Raw genomic sequence first — 21560 nt, 5'->3', positions numbered from 1 at the left:
CGTGCTTGGCACACCGACTCCCACACTGCTGGACGATAGTCACCAACCACAAAGGAAAGGTGGACAAGTCCTTTCTTCCCCAGCCTTCCCCAAGGACCTGCAGCTGCCACTCTGTCTCTTGGAGCTAAAGGGGCTCTCTGTCCGTTGGTTTTTCGACTGAGGAAACTTTCAATGCATCAGAAAGACATATGCAGCCTTTTGAGCAGAGAAGCCTGCCAAGTTTATTGCATTAGATCAATATAAACCTTTCTACATTACATACTTAAAATTCTCTTCCATTTATGGTAATTCTTCATATAGTGGTCTCTCTTTTTTCTTTTGAGAACAAGAGCCATACATGAAATGTCCCAATAACATCACACTATAAGGTGAATATGCAAAGGGCTGCATCAGCCCGCTCTCTGACATGTGACAAAATGTATGGGATAATCAACTTAACAAAGGAGAAGGTTTGGGGTCATGGTTGTTGAGCCTTACTACTTTGGGCTTGTGTCTGCCTGTTCATCATGGTAGCAACACATGAACGAGGATGTATGTTCACATCACGGTGGCCAGGAAGCAAAGGGGCCAAAGTCCCAATGTCCTTCAGGGCACATCCAGAATCATCTTCCTTTACCGGGCTCCATGCCTAACATTTCCCCTGTCTGTGCTGGACATTCATGTACACAATACAGAGAGCACTCAGGCTGATTCTCCACAAACACCAAGTTATCACCAAGTACTCACTTCAACCCAGTCCGTGACTGAGCTGTCCACAGGCCTAGCTGGGTAATTAGAGGATGCTAAGCTTCTCGGCAGAACATATAAGGAGCAGACCTGAAGTGTTAGACTTTAAAAGGGGAGTTTGAGGTTGTGGACGTAGCTTTCCGTAAGGACTTTTGCCTTACAGTTTTGGATCCCTGACTTTGGTCACCAAGACCACACAAACATGAAAAAAGGTGAAACAACAAGATTTGTTTCATCTTATCAGTAAATCTCTATAGTTTATCTAATTCTAATCCATTGCTTTTCCAACAAAATGTGTGGGAACAAGAGAGGAGGAATTCAGACCTTTGACAACAAAGGTTGCAAAGAATCGCACACCTCAGGCCACACAGAGGCTGGGGTCCTTGGGAGGGAGAAGAATTTGATGATGGCTGCACTGCCACTCTCCTTGACTCCTGTAGCAATATACAATGACTCACAAATGGAATCAGTCTCCGTGAGAAAGAAAATCAGCCGCCTCCTCATCTGGTACTTAGATAGCCTCTCCCTCACCTGGGCATGACACTGGTGACAACCTCTTAGACTGGTGTCATGGAGCTGAATTTAGAGGTCACAAAAATTGTCAACAGCAGAAGGTTTATGATCACAGAATCACTATTGGTTCAAAATCAAAGGCAAAATGAATCTGGACGTTTTCTGGCTGTGCTGGTCTATGTCATATGATGTGACTTCCCTGGGGCCTTGGGTCTGAAGATATACCATGCCTGGTTGACACTGTTTGTCCTCATGCCTCGTAAGGCCAAGGAGGCTTGCGTGGAGTACCTCAGCTCAGACCCTGACCATTCTGTGCTCCAAGCTTCACTGCCCATGCACGGTTTCTGCTCTCACAGAAACAATCACAGAAAGTGAAGACTTCCCTACCGTCTTCTGCAGCCTATATAAAACCAGAATATTTGGCTTGCATGGTGGCAGAACATTTGGTTTTAAATATTGTTGTTTGAGCCACTGGCTTGAGTTTCATAAAAGTAGTCAACTTTGGTTTGGGGTCTGGGCAGATGCTCCAAGAATTCTGAAGTGATACACTTCCACCATTTTTCCTTCTGTGTTTATTTATGTGAAACAATGTCTCAGCATTGACACTTAAAACTACGCATCAACTCCAGGATCTTTCAGATGTTCAAAATGCTTCATGTTTAACAGTATCGAATAGCGAAGACTTTAAGTATTGTTATGTGTGTTATGCACAAGATCATGTATATGACATGCATGTAGGTGGTGGAATCAGAGGGCACCTTTCAAAATGAGTCTGCTCTCTCCTCTTACCTAGTTAGTGCAAACTTCCCCCCAACACATACATATAGGTTAGTTTCTGTTGAGTTGGAGACTCAGTTAGCCTTGAATTTGGGATGAATCTTCCAGCTCCCGTCAAACCTTAGATGCGCTGGGATTATGGAGGCACATCACCTCTTTGGATTTCTTACATGGGGTCTCGGGATCATGCTGAAGCCTGCTTGTTGCAAGCACTTTTTCCTTCTGAGCCATCTCTCCAGTACAAGATTTAATTCTGTATGTAAAAACAAGCAGGAATATTCATCTCAGTAATTTTTAATTTGCCTTCACCTTGGACAATTGTATACCTGTTTAAAGGATAGCTGTGAACTGTTTATTACCCATAAATACTTGGTTCATATAAAGCTTCACTTTTCCATGTCCACTGCCCCTGAATGGGTTTTGAGAACTTTGAGCCATGACTACATAGCGATGGAAGGAGGCTTAACAGAGGAACGTCAGACAGACTCTCAGAGGTCCTCTCAGTGTGAAAACGATTAAAAGTGGAATAAACATTCTCAGGGAGAGGATGGCTAGACAACTCTGAAAGTTTAAAACTGGGGCTAGACCAAGTGTCGGAAGAGAAAGGAGGGCAAGATTGATTCCTGGTGGAGAAGTGAGCCGGTGATAGAACGATCTTTCCCCTCTGCACCCTGGGCCCTTTCATGTATCCACAGAAAGAGAAACAGACACCTAGCCCCAAAGCAGTATTTGAATGTGGAGAAACTCAAGTTCCAATGGGAACTTCACCAGCTAGACTGTGATGAAGGCTCCAGGGCGTCAGCTACCTCGTTTCCTTTGTAGTTGACTATGAAAGACAACTGGGCGCCAGCCTGATGGATTTCCTGGCACACTCCCATTGTGGTGCTTCTCCTTTGTCTGTGTGTCTGTCCCACTCTGACCAGACAAAGTAGTTTTTATATATTTACTAATGCCAACCATAGTGTGTTCAACTGCTACATGGAGGCGTTCTTCCTTGCCTGTCTGGAGACTTGTGAATTCATATACTGGGGTTGAAGAATAGTACAGGTCTTAGAATTTGAAAAACGTGGTGGGAAGGATTGAAGTAGATTGGAATGGTCACTACTGGTTGAAGCCGGTAGCTTTCCAGATCATGAGATGGCTTCTGTAGGCAGGTGTCGTCTAGGAGGAGAAAGTGCCGAAACTCACACACCGAGCAGTGCCGTGCTGTAGAAGTGAGTGAAGACAAACTGGGGGAGTTGATTGGATGAGAGGACCTGGATGCTTTGATTAATGGTTTTCATGTATTCATTTCCATAAAGGTTTACTTAAACGTGATCATCATCTGATCTCAATAGCGTTGGTTCCTGTAGGTCATAGCACTTGATTTCTTATGTCAGGACTTACATGTTTCAGGGTATTCAGTGCTCCATTCTTTATTATGAAGATCATGGCATGATGGGTTGTGAGGTGCTCACAATTAGGATGTCCATGTGAGGTTTTTTCCTTTTGAATATACTGGGTTTATTCACACAGACATTCCTTATAATCCTATGCTGTTATCAAGGTTAAGGTCGTATTATGTAAACTGACATTTCACCCCAGCAGGAACACTTGGGGCAGAGAAGGATGCATAGAATCACTGCAGTGGTAAAGATGCTTCTGGAGCACTCAAGCACTGGCCATGAAGTCCTTCAGTTATGGCAGGCTTTGAAGATTGAAATTTGGAGGTCCCAGGAGGTCCTGAGGAGCCTTGGCCATTGACAAGTGCTAACAGATAGGCATGTGTGAACTCAGCAGCCATGCCAGAAGCTTAATGGACATTACCACAAAGCAACGATTCCTGCGTCCCAGGCCACCGTCCACATTTCACACCTGCCTGTCTGTGAAGCAGTAAGCTAATTTACACAGGGACAGTTTGCACATAACTAGAAGTCCCATCTTTTAAGAAGCTCGATGGCCACTGAAGTCAGAGATATGCAGTAGACAGTCCCAAAGTTCCCCTGTCAATGCGCCAATCAGCACAGACTTCAGACATTGTCTCAGGAGCACAGCAGTGGGATTCTAGAGGCCATCTCCAAGGTTCCAATTTTTATGGTTTTCCAGTAGGCCTTAGCTTAGTTTATGGATGGTTCATTAACATATCAATGACATCTTTGGGTTGTCTCATTAGAATATCAAAGCCTGTCTTGGGCTTGGTTCCTATCTTGCAAGCTTTGCATTATTCTAAGTCACCCAAAAATGGTTTTCGATTGCTCAAAATGGTCGCATTTATAAATCAGTTTGGAGGCTTCTGGTTGCTTAACAACGAGCAAAAAGAACTTTTATGATTCAACTAATTGTAAAGATGTTAGTGTATGCTCATTGTTTTCCACCTAGTCATGACCTATCACAGCTCAAGCAATCCTGTTCTGCACATACAGTTGTGAGGTGAGACACCTGGTCTGGTGAGATGACTCAGCGGTTAAGAGCACTGACTGCTCTTCTAGAGGTTCTGAGTTCAATTCTCAGCAACCATGTGGTGGATCACAACCATCTGTAATGGGGTCTGATGCCCTCTTCTAGTGTGTCTGAAGAAAGTGACAGTGTACTCATATAATAAATAAATCTTTTTAAAAAAAGAAAGAAAGAAAGAAAAGAAGTCCTTCCCTTTTTCAGAGGCACAGGACCAGAGGGACATTACCACAAAGCAAAGATTCCTGCATCCCAGGCCACTGTTCACATATGGCACCTGCCTTTCTGTGAAGCAGTAAGCTAATAACATAGGGGCAGTTGTATATAACCTGGTCATAAAGGCACATTATATATTCCCAGCTCTATTAAATCTATGATTCTCCTGAGAATTTCATAATTTAATGACCAAGGAAGAAAATATGCTTCTCCAGTGATCAGGGTCACACCAAGGTAGAATTCTAAGCTCAGGTCATCACAGGCTCCTATAGACTCACTTGCCCTGGAGATGAGAATATCCCCTCCTGTTGACATACAAGGTTGACGTTCAGGGCAGGAAGGTTCATCTACTTGAGACATACAGAGTGTATTCGTCAGGGTTCGCTAGAGACAGGACAGAGGCCGTGAGGATATAGGATAAAGAAAATGGATAAAATTGCCGTGGGGGTAACCCAATGGATGTCTACACAGTGAAGAGTCCCAGAGCCTGAAAGTTGTCCGCTCTACTAGGAGGGAGGCCTCAGTAGTTCCAATCTGATACCAAAGACCTGGAGGCATCCTGGGGAACTGGTCACCTTCAGTATGAGTTGGAAAGCCAGAGAAGTGGGTTCTGATGTCAGGAAGCATGATACCCACAGCAGCACGACACCCACAGAAGCACGACACTGACGGCAGCACGACACCCACAGCAGCACGACACCCACGGCATGGCACCCACGGCAGCAGCACCCACGCACGACGGCAGCACGACACCCACGGCACCGGGCACCCACGGCAGCACGTTACCCACGGCAGCACACCCACGGCAGCACGGCACCCACGGCAGCACGATACCCACGGCAGCACGACACCCACGGCAGCACGACACCCACGGCAGCACGACACCCACGGCAGCAAGGTTGATGCTCAGCAGCCAGAAGCAAAGGCAGAACAAGCAGCGCAGCTCTGCCCTTGGGCCTTTGCCTGTGTCGGCCAGGTCTTGGAGGCGCCTCTAGAGGGTTATCTTCTCCCTGTAGCTAATTCCTTCTGGGAATGCTCTCACAGGCACACCCCGGGGTGTGCCTCTTAGTTGATTCTGGATTCAATCAGGTTGACAATCAGGATTAACCATCCACCGGGGACAAATAAACCATACACAAGAGCAGGGGATAGAACTTTCAGACAGACGGGATGAAATGAAGGCCATTTGGAGAGGGAGGGTGTCAGGGACAGACACTTGCCACAGCACACACCACTCAGACACACCAGAACAGAATCTAGACGGAATAGGAAAAAGCACACATATGCACCCAGCTCAGAAGGGTTTGGAGAGTTCAGATTACACGAACTTAACTTGAGAACACATCTTGATTGCCTCCCAGCGGTGGATCCCCAGCGTTCTCCAGGGCTTGGTCCAGTACAGATCTGTAAGCTGTGGTGAATTCCAGGGAGCTTTTAGATAAAGCAGACATTTGTTTCAGGGACCTTAAGGAAGGCTCGGTTGGGTTCCCTACAGCCCACCCACAGCCTCAGGAGCTCTCTTGTATTAGTGGTCTCCTTTCTGTATATGGAAACATCTTCCAGCTGGAAGCTAAATTCAGTGATGTCTGCCTGTCGTGCTGCTGGGTGAGAGACATAACAGACAGGCTGATGTCTAAGACAGTTTATTTAGTGCTCTTACGTGTAGCCTCTGTACTGTCTTGCTCCTACATTTGCCAAACACAAATGTCCAGGCCAGATGCTTTGTGGTAAGACAACAGCTTTGTGCTTGGAGGAACATACACTAGAGTTTTTCACCCCAATATTTAAGTGTCCTTTATTATTCATAGATAAAAAGTGAGCTTTAATAGGGAGATATTGAGTTGGGTATCCTTTGAATTGTTCATCTTTATAATAAGTAATGCTTCATTTGGTGGCCTCTCCTTAGAGTGCGCCTCTCACACTGCTCCCTTTACAGCGCTCCTCCTTACAGTGCTCCCCTTTACAGTGCTCCTCCTTACAGTGCTCCTCCTTACAGCGCTCCTCCTTACAGTGCTCCTCCTTACAGCGCTCCCTTTTACAGTGCTCCTCCTTACAGTGCTCCTCCTTACAGCGCTCCTCCTTACACTGCTCCTCCTTACAGTGCTCCCCTTTACAGCGCTCCTCTTTACAGCGCTCCTCCTTACAGCGCTCCTCCTTACAGCGCTCCTCCTTACAGTGCTCCCCTTTACAGTGCTCCTCCTTACAGCGCTCCATCTTTGCTAATCTTCACTTTAGCATGGACCTGCTGTAGATTCCTCTTATGGTGACTTCTAATCTGTTCACTTTTTTTAATTGGATATATTTCTTTATTTACGTTTCAAATGTTATTCCCTTTCCAGCTTTCCTGTCCATAAGCCCGCTATCTCCTTCTCCTCCCCCTCTCCCATAAGATCCCCTCCCATTCACTCCCCTTACCACCAACCCCAACATTCCCCTGCTCTGGGCGTCCAATCTTGGCAGGACCAAGGGCTTCTCCTTCCACCGGTGCCCAACAAGACCATCCTTTGCTACTAATCTGTTCACTTTAAAATGTGCTTCTTCTCACAACTGACCATCTCCCCCTTTCCTCTTATCCAGGCTCTATCCTTTAGGACGGCAAACCTCAACTTTAAGTTACAGGCTTTCAAACTTGGCTGTATCCATTGGATTGTATGACCTAGGATGCTGACTTCCAACTTCATGTCTCTAGGGTAGAGATCAGAACCTGTAGTGTGTGGTGTGGGGTGGGGTATGGGTTTGGGTGCATCTGTGGGGATGTAGGTGCGTGTGTGTGTTGAAAACACAACTGTTCACACAGTGCATTTGTGTGTGTGTGGGTCACAGGACAAGCTCTGGTGTTGATGTCCAGGCATCGTCTGCCTCTTATTTGAGACAGAGTTTCTCATTAACGGGGGATTGCCCACAAGCATCCAGGAATCCACCAGTCTCCACCACACTTCTTGGCATTTCTAGGATTGCCAATTCTCACTCTAAAAAGTTTAAATAGTTTATTAAAATGCTGTATTGGCCAGGCTGATTCTCAGCCAGAGTCTGCATTTTCACAATGCTTCCTGCATTAGCCAGTCTCTCAGACTGAGACCTAACCTGAGCATGACATCCCCTTGGATGGTCACGTCTATGAATTAGTGAATGGACACTTCATGTGTCTTGTGTCCTTGGTGTTCCCTTGGTGTGTTTCAACAGTGACGGTTCATTGAATCATGGTACACATTGAGCCAAGGTATCACTTCCCCCAGCTCTCCTGGTCATCCATCCCCTTTCAGGAAGCTGACATTTGGAGAAGTGTGAAACTTCAGCCAGGACCGCAGCGACTATCTTGTGGCTGGAAGATGGCTGAACAGGGATCAGTGGACTTTGAACTGTGCCAGCCAGCTGCTGCTCTATTTTCTCCCCCCAACATAGGCTTTCTGTACATTCTTCTGACCTGCAGGAACCCTGACACACATCACCGAAAGTATCCTGGACATCCTGGCATTCTGAGGTAGCACAGAGGTAGTCATTATGCATTCAAATCAGTTTTGTGTGTTAGGATAATTTTTATTGACATGGGGTCACAGTAACCTAGAGAAAGAAGGACATTTTTGGTCAATTAAATATCATCAATATAGTCTATCCATTTATCTGGCAAACACTGAGGAAGTAAAGGGTTCAACTGTAAGAAATAGATACGGATGATGAAGAAGCAAGACAATGCATTCTCTATCAGCTTTGCTTAGCTCTCACAAGTTTAGAACTGTTACATGTCTCAAAATATTGGAGTCTCTATTGTTTCACTATACAAAGACATTTGCTTTGTTATATAGCCTTCATAATTAAGTTTAGTTCAAGCATATATGAAAATCTGCTTCAGAACTGCCTTTTAGTACTCATTTTTTGTTACATACACTTTAAAATGTACCCAGAGGCAACACCACTAGCATAAAACAAAAAGCAGAAATGGCTCAGTTGAATAAATTTGTAGATAGTAAAAATCATGCTCATTACTCGTGCTAGGGTCTAAGTTCAGTGTGGAAGGGTTGCCTGGCATGGCCAGAGCCTTTGTTCAATCTACCAGCACAACAGAAAACCAAAGCTAAAGGGCTGGAGATGTCCCCAGAGGCACAGTGCTTGGTTAGTGTGTGTGAAGGGCCTCCCCCAATAGCACAGGCTGGGGTTCCCTATTCAGTAATGTAAGTTGGCATATTGCCGGTCCAAAGTGGGAGGACTTTCTAATTTCAGAATATTCCCCAAATGGCTGACTGACAACAGAACCCCACCTCCACCGCAGGGTCATTTCCTTCCATGGACATCTTCCGTGGCCACAGTCTTAGGACAGACAAACCCCTCATCACACACCTAGACCATGGCTTCCTAGCAAGAAAACTAATTCGAGTCTCTGTTGCCAGGAAACTCCTGTCAGGAAAACAAATCACATCTTCCGATGTCCCTTCCTTTCCTGCGGACCAGGACTGGCTGCAGAGGGCAGGGCTAATTGTTACAGCAGCAGCACAGAGCCTTTGCCCTAAGCTCCCACACAGATCACAGCAACCGGGCTTTGGTTACTATAAGACAGCAACACACCTGCTAATTAGAGCCCTAGGAAACAGTTTTCCCTCAGTTTTTTCTTCTTTTCCAGTTAAAAAATACAAGATATCTACAAAATCTTTCCCTGAGCTCCATACAGAGCCCATGGGAATTTGCAGGCCCTGGAAAGTCTGCTTTCGCCTTCGCAACCACACCATACGCACTGTTTCACACAATCTTTTCATTATCCGCCTTGCAACATATCAAAACAACATTACATTTCTCTTTAATTTCAAGCCAGCCCATTTTGTTCTTCTGGGACAGCACACATTTGAAAGGTTGAGCCGGGTTTTTATTTATGCACTCTGTGTTTGGTTAAAGGAAAAAGAAAAAAACTGAGAGGGAACTTCTGAGCCGTTCTCAGAGCTGTGATTAGACAAAACCGAACGTCCGAAGCAATGCAATTTATGACACTATAAATCACATTCCATCTTCAGAGCTGGAGAAGTCACAGAGATGCAAGGACTCCATAGGGGGAATGTTCACCTTTTCTCCGCCCAGTCGCTTGTTTGTCAGTGGGCTGATGACCACAGGACTTCTCCGGGCTCCCCATGTGCCCACTTAGGTGGCTTTGTGGTCTCACGCCCTTTTGCAGAAGACAAGTTAAAGGCGAACGGCTGCGGGTGTGAGACATGAGGTGGGCTGGAAATGCAGTCCTAATTCTCCGGAAATCTTCAGAATGATGGGCAAAGCAGCTGTGGAATGGTTCCGTGCAACAATTTGGTTTTATTTTAGAATTGCTTATGTTACTTGGGATTTATAAGTGTTTCATCCCACGAAGAGAACGGCAGAAAAGCCTTGGATGGAAACGCTGCTCTTTCATGGCACGGGGCCTCCCTGAAAGCCTGAAGAAGCACAACTTCGATTCTGTCTGGAAAGTCGCTAGCAGACAAACAGACCAGAAGAAAGTGAATCTGGGTTTTCAATTTTCTCGGAAAAACTGCAACCTTCGGAAGCCCGGTCTGTGGAGGCTATAGATGTGAAACCGTTTACATTCTGAAAGTTACCTGTCCTTGCAGTCCCCGCATCTCCCTCTCAATCTTCTTCAAAAGCTGCGTTTATCTCATTTGACTATTGAAGGGCTCTAACGAGCAAAGCTTTTCAAAGGTCACTACAGACACTTCCATTTCCATTATGGGTAGGAGAGGCGGGAGGAAGCGGCAGAGAGGTACTGATATGTGACCTTCAGAGACAAAGTCGCTCTGCTTAGCGAGTGTTCCTGTAAAATGCTTGACTGCGTGTTGATGCTCAGCATACAGTCTGATATAAACTCGTGGCGTTCCGCAAACAACAGAGCGATTGGTACAAGCCGTGGGCTGTTTTAGAAGGCATTGCATATACTATGCTGACCAGCACAGGCAAACAACATACTCTTCTAAGTTGTTTTCTGTTTGTTTGTTTGTTTGTTTTTGTCTTTATTCTTTCGGACATGACACCAGGCACAGTGGCACACAACTGTAATCCCAGTGTGCGTGAGACCGAGGCAGGAAGATCCTCACAAGTCTGAGGCCAGCCAGGGTCAGTGAGATGCAACGCACTCACATAAAGTGTGCTTTGCACGAATGTTTTAAATAGGGTCTCACAGCCCCGGCAGGCTTCACTGTGTAGCTGTCTCTGCTTCCCAAGTGCTAGGATTACAGTACCAAGCCTGGTTTACACATTATTTGTCTCACGGATTATATTTAATTCCAGCTAGAAACAGTCACATGTCTTTACAGAAAACTCTAGAATCTTAGACTCATGGCAAACCTTCCTTATAATGACCTCAGTTGGCATTCCTCCCCACAGAGAGACGCTCACCAACTCACCACCTGCAGCCAGCTTGCCAACGACCCTCTTTCCTCATGATTTACTGTAACAGCAGATGTAACAGTAAATGCATATGTGCAGGCATAAAATTACTCATTTCAACCTTAGTTATAAGTAATTGTTATTTGAGTTAGGTTTACTTTATGCATAACACTTTTATGATTAGGCTTTACACACATCCTGTGTTATTTTAAGTATTAATAATTTAAGAAATTTATTTAAAACTTACATAAAGTTTAGAAATATGGTTGGCTTTGCTTTGCCTCATACAGCAGGACTACTGACATGGTAACACCAATACCAACGGCCAGTTTGGAGAAAACGCACACTGTCAGTCAGTGTGAGGCCAGAATCTGTAATCGCAGCAAGTGGGAAGCAGAGGCAGGAGGATCACAAATTAAAAGAACAAAGATAGGAAATAAGGACATTGTCAATATACAGCAGTGTCTGTCCCATGAGTCTTTTTCCTATCCATACACTTTTGGAAGTTTGACTTTGAGTCTTCTTCATTTCTGAATTCAGTCTTACCACAATCTAGCATGCTTTCAAAATGTTTAATTTTTTTTTTTAGTTTTTCAATAAATTTTTATTCACTTTACATCCAGATCACAGACCCCATTCCTCCTTCCTCCCAGTCCCCCCTTAAAAATCCCTTCCTCCACTCCCTCTCCTCCTTCTCCTTAGAGAAGGAGAACACCCTCTTGAGTATCGCCTCACTCTGGGACATCCAGTTGCAGCAGAACTAGGGGCATCCTCTCCTGAGACAGCCCCTGCTCCAATTGTTAGGGAACCCACATGAAGACCAAGCTGCGCATCTGATATAAATGTGTAGCAGGTCTAGGTCAAGTCCCTGTATGTTCTTTGGTTGATGCTTCAGTCTGTTTGTACCCACGGGCCCAGGATAGTTGAGTCTGTAGGTCTTCTTGTGATGTCCTCCAGCTTGCTCAATTCTATCCTCAACTCTTACACAAGACTTTGCCTGGTTGATCTCTGCATCTGTTTCCAACCACTGCTAGATGAAACCTCTCAGGAGACAGTTATGCTAAGTTCTGTCTACAAGAATAGCAGAGTATCATTAATAGTGTCAGGGGTTGGCTCCCTCCCATGGGGTGGGTCTCAAGCTGGGCAGCCATTGGTCGGTCATTCATTCAGTCTCTGTTCCACAGCTATCCCTGCACATCTTTAAACTGAAGGTTTTGTGGATGGATTGATGTCCCTCTCCCTCCACTGGAAGTCCTGTCTGGCTACAGGAGGAGCTCACTCAGTCCCTATATTCCCCACTAGTAGGAATCTCAGCTAGGGCCACTCTCGTAGACTCCTTATAGTTTCCCTCTTCCCAGGCCACCAGCTAGTCCCAAACCAATACACATATTTCCATTCTCATTCCTAGCCCTCTCCCACCCACTCCCCACATCTGATCACCACACCCATTCCCCTCCTCATGTGCTCTCCCACCCAGTTCCCTCTTTCCACCCATCCCTGATTACTATTTTGTTTCCCCTTCTAAGGAAGACTCGAACATTTGCACCCTCCCTTCTGTCCCTCCTTATTACCCAGTTTCTTTGGGTCTATGGATTGTACCATGGCTATTCTGCACTTCATGTTTAATGTCCACTTATTAAGTGAGTATATACCATACATGTCTTTCTGGGTCTGAGTTACCGCAGGATGATATTCTCAAGTTTCATTCATTTGCCTGCAAATTTCATGATGTCTATGATTTTAATAGCTGAATAGTATTCCATTGCATAGATTTACTACATTTCTTCTATCTATTCTTCAGTTGAGAGACATCTAGATTGCCTTCAGTTTCTGGCTATTACGAATAAAGCTTTTATGAACATAATGGAGCATGTGTCCTGGTGGTATAGTGGGGCATCTTTTGTGTATATACCTAGGTATAGGTAAGTCTTGGGGTTAGAAGTATTCCCAACTTTCTGAAAAAATCTGGAAATTGATTTCCAAAGTGGTTTTACTAATTTGCACTCCGACCAACAGTGGAGGAGTGTTCCCCTTGCTCCACATCCTTGCTAGTAGGCGCTGCCACTTGAGTTTTCGATCTTAGCCATTCTGATGAGTATAAGATAGAATCTCAGAATCATTTTGATTTGCATTTCCCTGGTGAGTAAGGATGTTGAAAATTTTTTAAGTGCTTTGTGGTCATTAAAGAATCCTCTGGAGATTCTTCTGTACCCCCACTTTCTAATTGGGTTATTTGGTTTATTGGTATCTAATTTCTCAAGTTCTTTATATATTTTGTATATTAGCCCTCTTTTAGATGTAGGGTCGCTAAAGATCTTTTCCCAATCTATAGGCTGACATTTTGTCCTATTAGAGGTGTCCTTGGAAACTTACAAAAGCTTTTCAGTTTCAGGAGGTCCTATTTATTAAGTTTTGATCTTAGAACCCAAGCCATTGCTGTTTTAGGAAGTTGTCTACTGTGCCAATGTGTTCAAGTCAGTCCCCCATTTTCTCTTCTATTAGATTTAGTGTGCTCTGTTTTATGTTGAGGTGTTTCATTGACTTAGACCTTGGTTTTGTGCAGGATGATGAATATGGGTCTATTTGCATTTTTCCACATGTAGACACCCAGTTAGACAGCACATTGTTGAAGATGCTTCCTTTTCTTCTAATGTATAGTTTTGGCTTCATTGTCAAATATCAAGTGTCCATAGGTGTGAGCATTGATTTCTGGGTCTTTGATTCTATTCCATTGATCAGCTTGTCAATTTTCGTGCCAATACCACGGAATTAAAGGGTTTTTATTACTATTACTCAGTAGTAGAGCGGAAAATCATGGATGGTGATACCTCCAGAAGATTTTTTTTGTACAGGATTATTTTAGCTAACTGCTTTTTTAAGAGGGTGAGACCTATCAAGGTCTGTAAAGAATTCTGTTGGAGTTTTGACGGAAATTGCATTGGATCTGTAGATTACTTTTGGTTAAGATGGCCATTTTACTATGTTAATCCTACAAATTCATGAGAATGGGGGATCTTTCCATCTTCAATTTCTTTCTTCAGCAACTTGAAGTTCTTATTAAACAGGTCTTTCACTTGCATGGTTAGAATTACACCAAGATATATTATTTGTGGCTGTTATAAAGGATGTTGTTTCCCTAATTTTTCTCAGTCCATTCATCATTTTTATAAAGGAGGTCTACTGATTACTTTGAGTTAATTTTTTATTCAGTCACTTTGCTGAAGGTGGTTATCAGCTGGAGAAGTTCTCTGGTAGAATTCTCTGGTGATCACTTATGTATACTATCACATCATCTGTGAATAGCAATACTTTGATTTCTTCCTTTCCAATTTGTATCCCTTGATCTCATTTAGTTGACTTATTGCTCTGACTAGAACTTCCAGTGCTCTATTGAATAGATATGGACAGAGTGGGCAGCCTGTCCTGTCCCTGATTTTAATGCAATTGTTTTGAGTTTCCAATTTTGTGGAGTACAGGTTTTTGAAGTAAGACCTAATAATTCTTTGGATTTCCTCAGTGTTCGTTAACTTGATGATAGCTATTGGCTTGCTGCAGTTTGTTTTCCATTGTATTTAGATATGAACTTTGTATCTCTGTCTCTACAAGACTTTGACATGAAGGGGTGTTAGATTTTGTCAAAGGATTTTTCAGCATCTAATGAGATTATCATGTGATTATTTTCTTTCAGTTTGCTTATATGCTGGGTTACATTGATGGATTTTCATACATTGAACCATCCTGCATCCCTAGGATGAAGCCTACCTGATAATAGTGGATGATGTTTTTAATGTGTTCTTGGATTAAGTTTGCAAATATTTTGTTGAATTTTTGCACCAATGTTCATAAGATAAAATGAAATTCTCTTTCTTTGTTGAGTCTTTGTGTATTTTAGGTATCACAGGGACTGTGGCCTTATAGAATGAGTTTGGCAATGCTCCTTCTGTCTCTATTTTGTGGAATAGTTTGAGGAGTATTGGTATTAGCTCTTCTTCGAAAGTCTGGTAGCATTCTGCATTAAAACAATTTGGCCTTGGACATTTTTTTGGTTGGGATATTTTAATGATTGCTTCTATTTCTTTAGGGGCTATAAGGCTACTTAAATAGTTTGCCAGACCTTTATTTAACTTTGCTGAGTGATATCTATCTAGAAAATTATCCATTTCATTTAGATTTTCCAATTTTGTAGAGTACAGGTATTTGAAGTAAGATCTAATGATTCTTTGGATTTCCTCAGTGTGCATCATGTCTCCCTTTTTATTTAATTTGTTAATTTGGATGATGTCTCTCTGCTCTTAGTTTGGCTAAGGGTTTGTCTATCTTGTTGATTTTCTCACAGAACCAGCTCTTGGTTTCCTTGATTCTTTGTATTGTTCTTTTTGTTTCTAATGGATTTTAGCCCTGAGCTTGATTATTTCCTGATTTCTACTCCTCTTGGATGTGTTTGCTTCTGTTTTTTTCTATAGCTTTCAGGTGTGCTTTTAAATTACCAGTATGAGATCTCTCCAATTTCTTTATGAAGGCACTTTATGTTATGAATTTTCCTCTTAGCACTGCTTTCACTGTATCCTCTAAGTTTGGATATGTTGTGCTTTCATTTTCATTGAATTCTAGAAAGTTTTAATTTCTTTATTTATGTCTTTCCTGATCCAGTGTGGTACACTCCCACCCTGAACCATGAATCCGGGTCTGCTACAGTTCATCCTCACCCTTCCCCAAGAAATGACTCACTGCTCTGTCTTTTCTCTGATCTCGGGAAGACTTTTCCTTTCCAATTGTCTAGATTTTAGCCAACATTATCCAGCCAATTGCCACCAACAGCACAGCCTGTGTTGCTCATTAAGAAAGAACTTGTGAAAATCCTAGAACTTTAATGATAAACTAATCCCCCCCATGCCTGTGTCTTCTCCCGCATGTAAATCTCCTGATCACCTTAGGTCCTTGGGGCTCAAGACACAGTGAGCATTTCCAGCTGGGGGAGGAGAAGTAGCCACTTCTGTTTGTGCCACCTCCCAACTGCACAACGTGAGTGCACTGTTCCTTTATTTGAAACATTCAAAAGAAGAGTATGTGTGGAAGTGTGAGTGCACAGTGGTATAAAAAACAAAACAAAACAGAACTACTGATATTTCTTTAAAAATCAAAAACAAATATTTAAGGAGTCTTTCTGCCTGGTGAGGCAAATAGAGCTGAAATCATGTTTCAATGCTGGGGGAAGGAGGAATGCAGAGGGAGGAGTTGCCAAGGAGAGAGTGGCCCAGTGGGTGGAGGTCTCCTCAGCAAGCTATTCTAGAGAACTAGGAATGACAGGTAATCTCTCAGTAGGACTGATGAAGATAAAGGATACCTGTAAAATGCTAAACTCTCTCTCTCTCTCTCTCTCTCTCTCTCTCTCTCTCTCTCACACACACACACACACACACACACACACACACACACACACACACACACACAAATATTGACAACTCTACATAACTGAATCTTCACAAGGTAACATTGCTCTTAGTGGATTCACTGTGTGCGTGAGTTGAGGTGTAAGGGAAAGTCCAAGTTTTCTCAAAAGGACTAAGAGGTGTGGGGTACGTGAACACGTACAGATGGGTTGGAGGCTGTGACAGAGGTGTGCATGCTTCAATCTGTGCATTCGTTGCAGTCGCCAGGCAGACCAGAAGGGTGACACTCAATGAATCAATTGCTTTTTCAGATCTGTTCTCAGACATATTCCCCTATGCCAACAGAGGGCGTAGTGCTTTTTGAAATCCTTCCTGACTGTGTCCTCGTCTGGCTCCAGCATTCCATCCACTCAGTCTGCAGACCTTATTGTTTCTCCACAGACTTGCCTATTCTTTCACATCCCTCTCTAACTGAAGCAGGCATTAAGATGGACTCCTGAAGCCACTTTAGGAGTCGTCACTTTGCAGCAAACCGCCGGTTATTTATTGCTCACACATCGTTGTGTAAAATTCAGTATAGATAGCTATAAAAACCAAGGCAAGGGTGCCAACCGACGGCTCGATCCACTGTGCACCTTAAGCAACATTTCATCTCCAGCTCCAGCTCCAGCTCCAGCTGAGCATTTAGCATATGCCTGCATTGGCCTTTGCCAGCAGACTTTGGCTTTCCTGGTATGGTGCTTGCCAAGTTTGAAAGGTGAGGGGTAAAAAACAGACTGCTCACATCTCCAGATGTTTACTTTTAGTTTAAAAACGAGGAGATCTGGGGTCGGTGAATAAGGCAGTATGGATAGGGGCTGCTATACTACCCAAAATAAAGAAACAATGTGGAGTCTTGGAGCCTGCCTTTGCTCGGGGTTCTGAGATGACTCCAAACCGCAGGAGAAGGAAAGTAAAAGTTCTCCAGCCCTGACCCAAACAGGCTGTGCTAAGTTCAGTGAACAAGCCAATAATGTCCAGGTTGAGAGTTTAGGTGTTGAGTATACAGCCTTTAAAACCCCAGCACACCGCAATGGGAAATGTCATCTGAGGTCTGTGGTCCTTTACAGAAAAGACACTCAGGTTTGCTGTTGCATTCCTGGTCCCTTAGGATGGCTATTAGATCAGCCACTACAGGCTGCATGACCCTACGGTGTCTGCCATGGGGCAACTGTCACATCTCTATCAAAATTCAAAGCAAATACATGAATCCAAGGGGTCACCAAGTATGCCCTAGATTGACCCATTGATCTTGGCTTCTCACAACCTACTCATTACACAAGAACAAAGGTAGAGTGGTAAGGGGTGTCAAATTATTTCACTCTTCTTCTACCTTGTTGTTTATTATGAAAAATCGCAACCTGGACTAGAGAGATGGCTTAGTGGTTAAGAGCTTGCTGCTCTTGCAGCAGACCCAAGTTTGGTACCCAGCATCCATTTAAGCTGGTTCTTCACTGCTTGAAGTTCCAGCTCCAGGGAGAACATTTAAAGAAGATAACAGGAGGGCTGGAGAGATGGCTCAGTGGTTAAGAGCCCCGACTGCTCTTCCAGAGGTCATGAGTTCAATTCCCAGCAACCACATGGTGGCTCACAAACCATCTGTAAAGAGACCTGATGCCCTCTTCTGGTGTGTCTGAGAACAGCTACAGTGTACTCATATATAATAAATGAATAAATCTTTAAAAAAAAAGGAAGAAGATAACAGGATGTTTCAGCCTCTTTCTCACACCACAGTAAGTTCACACAGTGCTTCTCCACACAGCAGAATCTTTTCTTGGGAACCTCACAGCACTGACACAAGATTGAGACCCAAAGGAAGGGCCTCATAAGAATGGTGGGAAACATAGCTTCATTCCAACTGTACTGCCTCTCCCCTTTCCCAAGTCAGCACAATGTCAGCTCTCAGAACCTAGGCTTCCTCAGGATTCAAAGTATGAGAGATAACATCCCATAGCTCTTGTATTACAGGACACTTTCCCAGAAGCCCACTATGCCACATCTCATAGGACAAGGGAGGGGTGACGTACTGTTAGCACACTGACATGGACAGATGGAGAAGCCATCTGTGCGATTAGAGACTGACTACCTTGAAAGTGTTAAAGAGGCCCCAGCAGAATGTGAGGAGTAACAGAGGCCAAAGACTGCCAGAGATACACAGAGACTCTCTGAGCACACGAGGTGATGACACGCCCTCCCCATTAAGGATTTCTAGAGTGCAGGTGTAGACATTGAAAGGGTGAAGGGCAGGTCCGTGTCAGGATAGACGAACGGGTGGATGGAAGAGCTGGATGTCAGCTCAGGGCGGCTGTGTTGGCAGTAGGGGCAGGCCAAGCTGAAGCCCGTGAGACAGCTAAGGTTGCTGTCTGTCAGTCTCTCTCTGTGACACCAGGTGGTTAGATGGCAGGTCAGTGGGGGCCAGCGCTGTCTCAGTGTTAGGTGCCTTCCTCAACATGGAAACTGAGTCACGAGGTTGGGTAGGAAACTCTCATTGGGTTTTTTTCCTAGTTTCAGTTCACTGTGGCCTTTTCCTTTCTGTGGTGGATAACTGAATGAAAATGCAGTGGATAGTGAATGTGTACGACACTAAGTGGAGCTCCATGCTTCAGAACGACAGCGAAGGTGCATAGAGTTTGGCGAATGTTTGAGGGGCTTTCTGGAAGCGGTTCTGGATGCTTTGACCATTTATTACAATAAAATGATGTTATTTATTATAAAAAGCAAGGAATTGACTTTAAAAATCATGCATAGTTCTACGTATATCTGTGTATAGTTATCCCCTGAAGCTGGAGCCACAGGTGTGTGTGTGTGTGTGTTTGTGTGTGTGTGTTTGTGTGTGTGTGTTTGTGTGTGTGTTTGTGTGTGTGTGTTGTGTGTGTTTGTGTGTGTGTTTGTGTGTGTGTGTGTGTGTGTGTTTGTGTGTAGGGGGGTGCTATAGGAAATCCTCTGTAAGAACAGTATGCACTCTTAACCACTGAGCCATCTCTCTCACCCCTCTCTTTGAATTTTTAAAGTGTAACCTCCTCCCTTGTAGAGCTTGACTGTTAACAGTTTCTTCTTCCCTCCAACAATTTCTGAGCTACTTCGGGGTTCCCTCTTACCTGCTCCTTACTCTTCTAAACAGGTTTTATTAAACAAGTTTGCCTCAAATTACTTGGGTGTGCCGTCTGCCTCAAGTCAGGCTCCAGACAGAACACCAGGGCACAAAGAAAATGCATCTGCAAATCAGGAAACCATTCCTTTTCTGAGTTTGAGATATAAACAAGCTCCAAAGATCTGGCAAACAGTAACCATTAGCATCGTAGGTGAAAATGCCCACCGAGTGTGACATTGTGCATTCTTAAGCAATCACAATTACATTTCTAAAATAGAACTAAAACACATTTAATTTTAATTATTGGGGGAGGTGTTAAAGTATATTCCCAACTTTAAGAAACCGTGTGTCCCACACTGAAAGTGGTTTTCTAGAAGGTCATTTTAGAGAAAAGTTTGGAGATATTAAGTTATAAAAGTTGCAAAATCCCAACCTTGGGCCCCAACACATGCACTTTGAATTGCATCATCGACGGCCCCTGAGAACACAGCATATCTCTACCAAATCCCTTACAAACTGCTAATAGTGGCCATATGGTGCCTATGGGATGGCCTCCATGGACATAAACCCCAAATTACTGCCAATTATTTAATTCTGCAAGCTGAACCTATCTGGAAAGCAACTCGAAATCAGATCTCCTAGTTTCCAGAGTTCCCAAACTCTTTGGCTCTATCCTAATTTCTTCTGGTTGGTGCTGCCTATCTCTGAGCCTGCTTAAGATCTGTCTGGAGGTGGGGAAAGGGACATGGGGGGGCAAGGAGTTGACTGGGGTGTTGCCTGCTCTGTATGATTGTATTTGCCCTGCAGGAGAAGTTAACTTCTTCCTAAGACCTCACTAGGTCAGCCACTTAAGATTGTATTATCGCTTCCAGTATTTCCAACCCAAAGAAAGATGGCTTTGGGGTTACTCTTGCAGTTTGAAAAATGCACAGATTCTTTGGCTAACTAATGGAGATTAATACTGCCGAAAACCTAGGCAAGTACTATTGGCTGTCTTTCGAAACCATCCGATGCAGTATCATGGCTTATTGGGGAGCACGCCCTTAAGCTGTTAGGCTGTCTCTGTTCTTAAGGAAGGGACTAAGGCGTCTTCATGTGTCTCCCGTGTCACAGTGACACTGTCTAGCCTTTCATATATTGGCAATCAAAATGATCATATTTAAAGATAATGGGAAGCATCATGCTTTTTGTCATTTGTGACTTGATAAGGCTGAGGAAAACCATTTCATAATTGGCTATATGCAAGTAGTGGATATAATACTAAAATATGCCTAAAGCGGAGGAAAGAATAAGAGAGGTGTGGTGTTCCTGACGGGAATTATTGATATGGAATCTGGTAAACTATTTTAGTCTGTGGGGATAATGGTTGTGTAATGCATTAGCAAGAGACAAGTTAATTTACCCACTGCATTTGCTAAAAGCAATCGACAGATTAGAAGCAACCTTATACAAGAAATGTCCACCACAAGTGTTGGCAATAACATCCAGACATAGTTTCTTTGCAGTACTGAGTGTTTTGGGGTCAGCTGCGGTCTGGGAAATGACTTCTCCCCTTCTCTGTTAGAGTTGTCTTTAAAGCACCATCATTTCTTTCCCATGTTATGCTTAATAAATACAAAACAAATCCCTTGTTAGGGGTAGGGGGACAGGCATCAGTCACATAGATCAGACACACAGAACAGACAGGCTACAGATGGGCCAGTAACCACAAACCACCAACAGTAGGAAGGCACAGTAGAGAAGAGAAGAATTCCAATTAGGTTTAAAATAACAAAAAAGTAGTCTTTGTTTTTTTCCTTAATGTGACACTGACACATTCTTGTGCCACTGAATCTCTTTAATGTGTTAAGGGATGCACTGAGGCACTTTGGAGTATTAAATTCCAATCCCAAAGGTTATGTAATTGCATATAGCGAAAGACAGCTAAGAATGAGCTATAATTATCATCAACGTTTTCAGAAAAGTGGGAACTTCTATTTAAAAATGCATATATATAATCAAAAAGCTATAAAGTCATTGTT

Source organism: Rattus rattus, chromosome 3 (assembly GCF_011064425.1).
Source record: "Rattus rattus isolate New Zealand chromosome 3, Rrattus_CSIRO_v1, whole genome shotgun sequence".
Lineage (NCBI taxonomy): Eukaryota > Metazoa > Chordata > Mammalia > Rodentia > Muridae > Rattus > Rattus rattus.
This window is presented reverse-complemented; position numbering follows the sequence as displayed.